Raw genomic sequence first — 9,025 nt, forward strand, 5'->3', positions numbered from 1 at the left:
ACACACACTCTCACACACACACTCACACACATATGCACACTCACACTCCCTCTCATGCGCACACTCATTCACACACACACATTCCCTCTCACACACACATACACACACTCGCACGCACACACACTCTCCCACCCTTTCTTTTTCTTTTTTGTATATATTTTATTGATTTTTACAGAGAGGAAGGGAAAGGGATAGAAAGAGTTAGAAACATCGATCAGCTGCCTCCTGCACACCCCCAGCACACCCCCAGCACACTCCCAGCACACCCCCACTGGGGATGTGCCCGCAACCAAGGTACATGCCCTTGACTGGAATCGAACCTGGGACCCTTCAGTCCGCAGGCCGACGCTCTATCCACTGAGCCAAACCGGTTAGGGCCCACCCTTTCTTTTTCAACATCCTGGCAATATCCTGGAGAAAAGCCAGGCGGCCACTCAGCTCCGGAGGCAGGCATTGCTTGAGCCCATGGGAGAAGGGAGAGGGGAGGGTTCTCCGACCAGGAGCGTGCGCAGAGAAGCAAAGCGGGGTGCTTGCAGTGTGCCAGAACTCGGCGCTCACGTAGCCGCTGTGTGGGCCGATACAGAACTGGCAGCTGTGGCTGCCACAGAGGCGGGAGGCCAGCGCGAACTTCAAGGGTTTGACTGGGCCCACCGGACTCGCGCTCGGCCCACACTCTGCTGCCTCCCGGCGGCTAACATTGGACACGCAACCTATGATCCCTCTTCCAGAATACTGTGCTCATTTAGAGTATACAGTTGGTCAGGCACTCTTCTAATAGCCTTATATGTACTCTTCATTACAACTCTCTGAGATATATACTATTATTCTGCTCATTTTACAGATGAGAGAACAAGCCCAGAAAGCCCTCCACCTCCTCCCCCACCTCCTCTTTCCTCTGGGTCCTTACCCCCCACACTCCCTGGCTCCAGCCACACTGGCCTCCTTGTTGTTCCCTAAACGTATCACGCACATTCCACCCCGGGGCCTCTCACTAGCTGTTCTCTCTACCTGGAACATCCCCTAGATATCTACATAGCTTACTCCCTCGTGTCCTTCAAGCTTTTGCCCAAATGTCAACTGAAGGAAGCACACCCTGACCTATTTAAAATTGCAATAACCTCCATCCTCCCCGACTGTGCTCTACTTTTTATTTTAGCCGTAGCATTGAGCACCATCAAGATACTATATACTTCATGTATTTAATATAATTTCTCATTTTCTTCTCTTTTTCTAAAATGTAAGACCAAAGCATGAATATTTGTCTGCTTTACTGATTTATTCCAGGCCCCTAACCCTGGCACATAACAGGTGCTCAATAAACATTTGTTTTAAAATGATAAAAATATTGGGCTTTATTTTCTGAGGTATTGGAATAGAAAGTTCCTGTTATCTGTGGCTGGCTTCTCTCAGAATGAGTGATCTAAGAGGAAGCATGATGGGGGCCACAATATCTCTAGAACTTACCCTCTAAAGTCACACACCGTCATTTCTGTTTTACCCTCTTGGGTCAGGTCAGCCCTCTTTAGTGTGGGAAGAGGCTACATGATGGTATGGATACCAGGAGGTGGAAATCATTAAGGACAATTTTGGAAGCTGGCTATTATAGCCCGGAGGCTGCCATGCTATGAGGAAGCTCAAACTAACCCCTACAGAGAGACCACATGGATAGACCCTGAGACCACAAGAAGAGAGAGAGCTGCTAGGTTCTCCCTCAGCTGCTTTAGTCTCCCATTGTTCCAGCATAGCCATCATCTGATTGCAATTATGTGAGCCAGAACTGCCAGACAAAATTCTCTCCCCAAATTCCTAACCCCTGAAAACTGTGAGATAACCTAAAATAATTGTTATTGCTTTACACCAAGCATGTCAAACTCAAAGGCTAACACAGGCCAAATAAACAAGGTTTAAGTCTATGTGGGCCACAAAAAAACAAAAGCTTCAATTTTCATAGAAACGTAGGTTTATTTCAAAAAGTATAGTATAGTCCTTAGCTAGTTTGGCTCAGTGGATAGAGCATCGGCCTGCGGACTGAAGGGTCCCAGGTTTGATTCCGGACAAGGGCACATGCCTGGGTTGCGACCTCGATCCCCAGTAGGGGGTGTGCAGGAGGCAGCCGATCAATTGATGTTTCTATCTCTCTATCCCTCTCCCTTCCTCTTTGAAATCAATAAAAATATATTTTTTTAAAGTATAGTATAAAAAAAAGAACAAGAGCAATGATAAAATTAATGTTTTCTTCCTGACACTTAGCATCTCTTCTCTGCTATCTTTCCTATTTCGGGGGAAATTTTGTTCGCAGTGATTACTTTCAAAACTGACCCAAGGTGAATGTCACTAATTCTGGATCTGACAGGAGACTTATTTCCTTTCATAACTGTAAATAACTGCTCACACCAGTAAGTACTTCCAAACATGGAAATAATTTCATATGTGAATTTTCGAGTATTTTCAAACCTGTTAGGTAAATATTTGTAAAATTCAGGCACGCTGTCATTGAATTTTGCCTTTAAATCTGAATCACACTGATCTCAATTACCTCCATTTGCATTTGATTAGGTACTGATTCTATATTTATTGAAAAAATAGAAGAAAACTTGTCTTCCAGAAATTTAAAACCTGCAAACCTTGTTTCAAATTCAGTTCTAAGGTTTAAAATTTTTTCTGCGTATTTTTGATATGATGCAGTTTCACCTAAACTTGATTTGTTCATGTTGCATGTTGGAAAGTGCGTTAAATCTTCATTTTTCAACTGCTTTTCTCTCTCTCTCTTTTTTTTAACGTATTTTATTGATTTTTTACAGAGATGAAGGGAGAGGGATAGAGAGCCAGAAACATCAATGAGACACCAATTCAGCTGCCTCCTGCACACCCCCTACTGGGGATGTGCCCGCATCCAAGGCACATGCCCTTGACCGGAATCGAACGTGGGACCTTTCAGTCCGCAGGCTGATGCTCCATCCACTGAGCCAAACAGGTCAGGGCTCAATTGCTTTTCTCAAAGAACTAGCTTACATTTGAATGCTTTGACTTGGTCACACATGTTTGTAATAATCTGATCTTTTCCTCACAGTTTTAAGTTAAATCATATAGTAAGTCTTGCAACCATATTGTGTCAAAAAACAGGCTTGCCCTAGCTGGTTTGGCTCAGTGGATATAGATAGAGCGGCGGCCTGACTAAAGGGTCCCGGGTTCAGTTATGGTCAAGGGCACATGCCTGGGTTGCAGGCTCAATCCCCAGTAGGGGGTGTGCAGGAGACAGCCGATCAATGATTCTCTCTCATCATTGATGTTTCTATCTTTCCCTTGCTCTCTGAAATCAATAAAAAATATATATTTATATATATAGAAGGCTAAGTGACCATCGCATCTGAAACAACCGAATGGACGACTGAACAGGCTGTGTGGGGTGACCAGGCTGGCAGGGGGGTTAGTGAGGGATGACCAAACGACAGAGCAGCAGGCTGCATGGGGCTACCAGGCCTGCAGGGGCGGCAGTTGGGAGCAACTACACCTGTAGTGGGGGCAGTTGGGGTGATCTGGCCAGCAGGGAGGGCAGTTAGGTGCGATCAGGCAGGCAGGCAGGTGAGCAGTTAGGAGCCAGTGGTCCCGGATTGTGAGAGGGATGTCCGACTGCAGATCAGACCTAAACCGGCAGCCGGACATCCCCCAAGGAGTCCCGGATTGGAGAGGGTGCAGGCTGGGCTGAGGGGACCCCCATGCACAAATTTCGTGCACCGGGCCTCTAGTATATAAATAAAAAAACAGTCTTGTGTCTTGATTTTTAGTTATTAAAAACTGACATATTTCTTCTTTCAAGTCCCAGAATTGTTTAAGAACCTTGGAGCAAGATAGCCAACGTACCTCGGTATAGTAGGACAAGCCAGAATATTCGCTGTCTAATTCACTTAAGAAAGCAGTGAACTGTGGCTGACTTAAACTTCTAGATCTTATGAAATTGATAATTTTTTGATAGGTGTCAACACATTTTCCATGTTTATTACCTTTGTGCATAATACTTCTTTTTTTTTTTCCTTTTTAAGTTTATTATTATTTTTTAATTTCTTTTTTTGGGGGGGGTTGCACATAATACTTCTTGATGTATAATGCAATGCGTGTGATGAGTCTTGGATCCGTCATAAATTTCACTTTGTGTTTTTTTTTTGCAGTAATGCCATGAAACCATTGTTGTTTCCAGTCATCAAAGGAGCTCCATCTGTAGCTACAAAAGTTAATTTTGAGAGAGGTAGATTGTATTTTTTGCAGAAGTTTAAAAACACAATTAAATACATCTTGTCCTGTACTAGTGTTATGCATCGGTACTATTTCCAATAATTCCTCAAAAATGTTGAAATTTTTATTGCAAGCATGAAGAAACACAGTTACTTGAGCTACACCTCCAATGTACATACTCTCATCGCAGGTGATGGAAAAAGCTTCGAAACTAGATGATTTTGCTTTGATCTGAATACTTAAATTGTCGGCCAACTCAGTAACTCTTTCTGCAAATGTATTTTGAGACAAAGAGATTGTTTGAAAAGACCTCCCATTTCCAGGACAAACAATTTCTGCAGCTTTAATTAGACATTCCTTGATGAAACCACCGTCAGTAAAAGGTTTCAAGTGTTTAGCTATCAACTCCGACAAGACGTAGCTTGCGTGCACCACCGCTTCACTCTCTTGTGATACTGTAGGAACCATGAACTGTTGTTTATTTGGTCCCAACTTGAGTTCTTTCAACTTTTCTTGTCTCGTTAATCCCTCGTAATGATCATATTTTAATTTATGTTATAACTTTGGTACACTAATAGCATTATTACATATCAAGCAGATTATTTTATTTTTTACTTCACAGCAAAAATACTCTAATTCCCACTTTTCTTGGAAATTTCAATATTTGTCAGCAATTTTTCGTTTATTTTTACTACCACTTGATTTCTATAGAAACATGCTTAATGCCAAGGGCTGAAATAAATGAGTCATCGTTAACATAAAGTAATAGAACATTTTAATAAAAATTAATATTTTTTCTTGCACATTAACTTACCAGACACTGAATACCTGCACAATTAATAGCGTCACACAAATAAACCTATTTTTCTTGTTCTCCGAAAGCGAAATACTTCCTGTTGCTCACACCAAACAAGTCAGTTCAAGACTAATGATGTGGCAATTGGCTGCTAAAATATTCGCTGCTAATATTAGTGGAGAGAAATGGTGCGCCTGCGTGTAAGGCACATAAGGGAAATGAATGCAACATGATTATACTAATCAGTCATTAGCATCAATGTAGTTTGTTATTAATAACTAGTGGCCCAGTGTGCAGATTCATGTACATTGAAAGGAAATTAATTAGAAGAAATATTTTAATATCGCTATTCGCCCTTTCTCTATAATAGAAGTGTCAGAGATGAAAGAAAGTTAGCAAAATGTATATGAAAATAATATATAACTTGATTAATAAACAATAACAACATGATACAACAACATAGACATGATATAAAAACAACAAAAATATTATATAAAAACAACATTGATAAAAACAATGACTGATCAATTGATTAAACTTATTCTAATATCTCCCTGTATACCACAGTAAGAGTGAAAACACTTTCAGAGTGCTTGACTAATTTCCCTTGTGATGAAGTATTTACAACTTTAACGTCACACGCTCTTCGAACTTGAGATAAAGCAACATATAACTGACCATGGCCGAAAATGGGTTCAGGTAAGACTATTCCTACTCCAGCCGAAACCGGTTTGGCTCAGTGGATAGAGCGTCGGCCTGCGGACTCAAGGGTCCCGGGTTCGATTCCGGTCAAGGGCATGTACCTTGGTTGCGGGCACATACCCAGTGGGAGGTGTGCAGGAGGCAGCTGATCGATGTTTCTCTCTCATCGATGTTTCTAGCTCTCTATCCCTCTCCCTTCCTCTCTGTAAAATATCAATAAAATATATATTAAAAAAAAAAAAAGACTATTCCTACTCTGTCTAGAGTTTTTCCTGTGATTTATTAATAGTCATTGCAAATGCTGGCATCATGGGAAACTGTCTTCGAATTAATTTAAATGGGAGGCCAGTGTCAGACAGGGACAAATCAATTCTTGGAATCAGAACAACCTCTCCTCCACAGATCCAGTTAATACTTCAGCTTTGATTATGTTAGGTTGCAATCTTTTGATAATAAATCTAGTACCGTTACAAAGACCCCATTTACTATTAAGATTTCTCAGTAGCATGATGATTGCACCCACTTTCAATTTTAATTTATGACACGGCATTCCCGAAGAAGTAATACCACTAAGAAATTCAATGGGAAGATTTTCGTTTTCGGCATCATCCGATGAATCGATGGAATCATCACTCAAATAGGTGTGAAAATCTCCATCGAGTATATCCAAAATTTCTTTAATTTATGAACATGCTCATTTTTTTTGACAAAGAATTGCATGTTTAGATATATTTTTAATATTATCTATGGATATACTATTTCCAAATGTAGCTTCAATAATAGATCCATTACAAATCATTTCACAGGGGATTTCAATAATATCCATTCTGAGAGCTTTATATGTATCACGCATTCACAAGTCAACATTTATTTTTAATTGCCAGTGCACATCATATGTACCAGCTGGCCAGTCAGTCAGACAGATGGACGGTCGGTCACTTAGCTTTATATATATATATAAAATGTATAACAGGATATTGTAAAAATTAAGTTACGAAATTTTTATTAAAATGTTTCTTATATACTGTTATATTGGCTGGGCTGCAAAATTATTCGTTGCGGGCCACAAGTTTGACATGCTTGCTTTAAAGCATTATTTTTGTAGTGACTTTTTTTTTTTTTTTTTTTTATTGATATTTTACAGAGAGGAAGGGAGAGGGACAGAGAGCCAGAAACATCGATGAGAGAGAAACACCAATCAGCTGCCTCCTGCACACCCCCGACTGGGGATGTGCCCGCAACCAAGGTACATGCCCCTGACCGGAATCGAACCCGGGACCCTTCAGTCCGCAGGCCGACGCTCTATCCACTGAGCCAAACCGGCCTCGGCTGTAGTGACTTTTTAAAAAATATATATTTTATTGATTTTTTACAGAGAGGAAGGGAGAAGGATACAGAGTTAGAAACATCGATGAGAGAGAAACATCTATCAGCTGCTTCCTGCACACCTCCTAATGGGGATGTGCCCACAACCAAGGTACATGCCCTTGACTAGAATCGAACCTGGGACCCTTTGTCCGCAGGCTGACGCTCTATCCACTGAGCCAAACCGGTCAGGGCTGTAGTGACTTGTTGAACAGCAATAAGTCCTCTGTGGTTTCCACCTCCTGGTATTCATACCACTCTGTAGTCTCTTCTCACACTGAGTAGGGCTGACCTGTCCCAATGGAATGAGGTAGAAATGACAGTGTGACTTTTGAAGCTAAGTGGTAAAGACGTTGTGGTTTCCATCTTGCTCCCGCGTGAGCACTCATCCTGGAGGAAACCAGCCATAGATGACAGGGACTCCAGGAGACTGTGGAAAGAGGTCAGACCTAAGTCCTAGTCCTCTGTACTAGTTTCCTATTGCTGCTGTAACAAGTTACCATAAACTTAGTGGCTTAAAATACCATGAACTTATTATTTTACAGCTTTAAGTTCAGAAGTTTGACAGGGGTCTCACTGGGCTAAGACCAAGATGTCAACAGTTCCTTTCTGGAGAATTTAGGGTAGAATCCATTTCTTTGCCATTTCCTGCTTCTAGAAGCCACCCATATTCCTTAGCCCATGACCCCATTCCTCCATCTTCAAAGCCAGCAACATTGCATCTCACTGTGCCTTTCTTCTATAGTCACACCTCCCTCGGACTTTCTTGTTCTGCATCCCTTTTTCACTTTAAAGAACACTTGTGATTACATTGGACCCACAGGATAATCTCTTTGTTTTAAAATCAGCATTTTAGTGACCTTAATTCCATCTTCCACCTTAATTCCCATTTACTATGTAACCTACATATTCACAGGTCCCAGGGATTAGGACATGGATGTTTGTGGTGGTTGTTCCTCTGCCAACCATGCTGTCTGGAAGAAGAGGAGTGGGCCTGAGAAGGAGCAGCAAGGAAAAGGAGGAGGGCAAGCAGAAGAGTGACATGTCACAAAAGCCAAAGGAAGAGAGCGTTCCCCGGAAGAAGTGCACTAGAGTGACTAATGCTGTTGGGAGGTCAAGCCTGATAAGAATTGAAAAAATACCCATTGGATTTAGTGTCCTGATGACACCAGCCATTAGTTGGGGTAGTTCTGGGGGCAGGAGCTAGTTTATGGTGTCCTGGGCAGCAAGGAAGGAGTGAATAAATAGAGGCTGAGAGTGTAAAATCCTCCCAAATACTTGAATGTAAAAGAAAATTTGCTGCTGTTTCTAAAATAGGAAAGAGAAGCACAGTTCAATGCAGATGAGAAGGAAGGAGAGGTATAGCAGCGATGGGTATAAATGCGATAGCTGTGAAGGGGAGTTCCGCTAGGCCACCGACAGCCTTGAAAGGAGGGACTATTGGATTGACCTGAGCTTAGGGTTAGCCAGGCGGGCGCCACTATACTGTAGAACGAGGTTAGGTTACCATCAAGGGTGTGGTGAGGTGATAACTGGGAATTTAAGGAGAGAAAAAGAGAGAGCAGCCGGCACGAGGCGCTGGTGAGGCAGGGAGGGATTGCTGAGCAAACTAAGGATCTTATTGTCTTAATAGTATCTGAAATAATTTTAGGGAAAATGCTTGGTTCTTGATCGGATCACACTACTCGCTGGATTTCCTGATCCGCTGGCCTCTAGGTCCTGGATGTTCCAATGCTTAGAACAGGGCTTGTCATAGAGCAGTGGTCGTCAAACTCATTAGTCAACAGAGCCAAATATCAACAGTACAACGATTGAAATTTCTTTTGAGAGCCAAATTTTTTAAACTTAAACTTCTTCTAACGCCACTTCTTCAAAATAAACTCGCCCAGGCCGTGGTATTTTGTGGAAGAGCCACACTCAAGGGGCCAAAGA

The sequence above is a fragment of the Plecotus auritus genome (assembly GCF_963455305.1).
Source record: "Plecotus auritus genome assembly, chromosome: 7".
Taxonomy (NCBI): Eukaryota; Metazoa; Chordata; class Mammalia; order Chiroptera; family Vespertilionidae; genus Plecotus; species Plecotus auritus.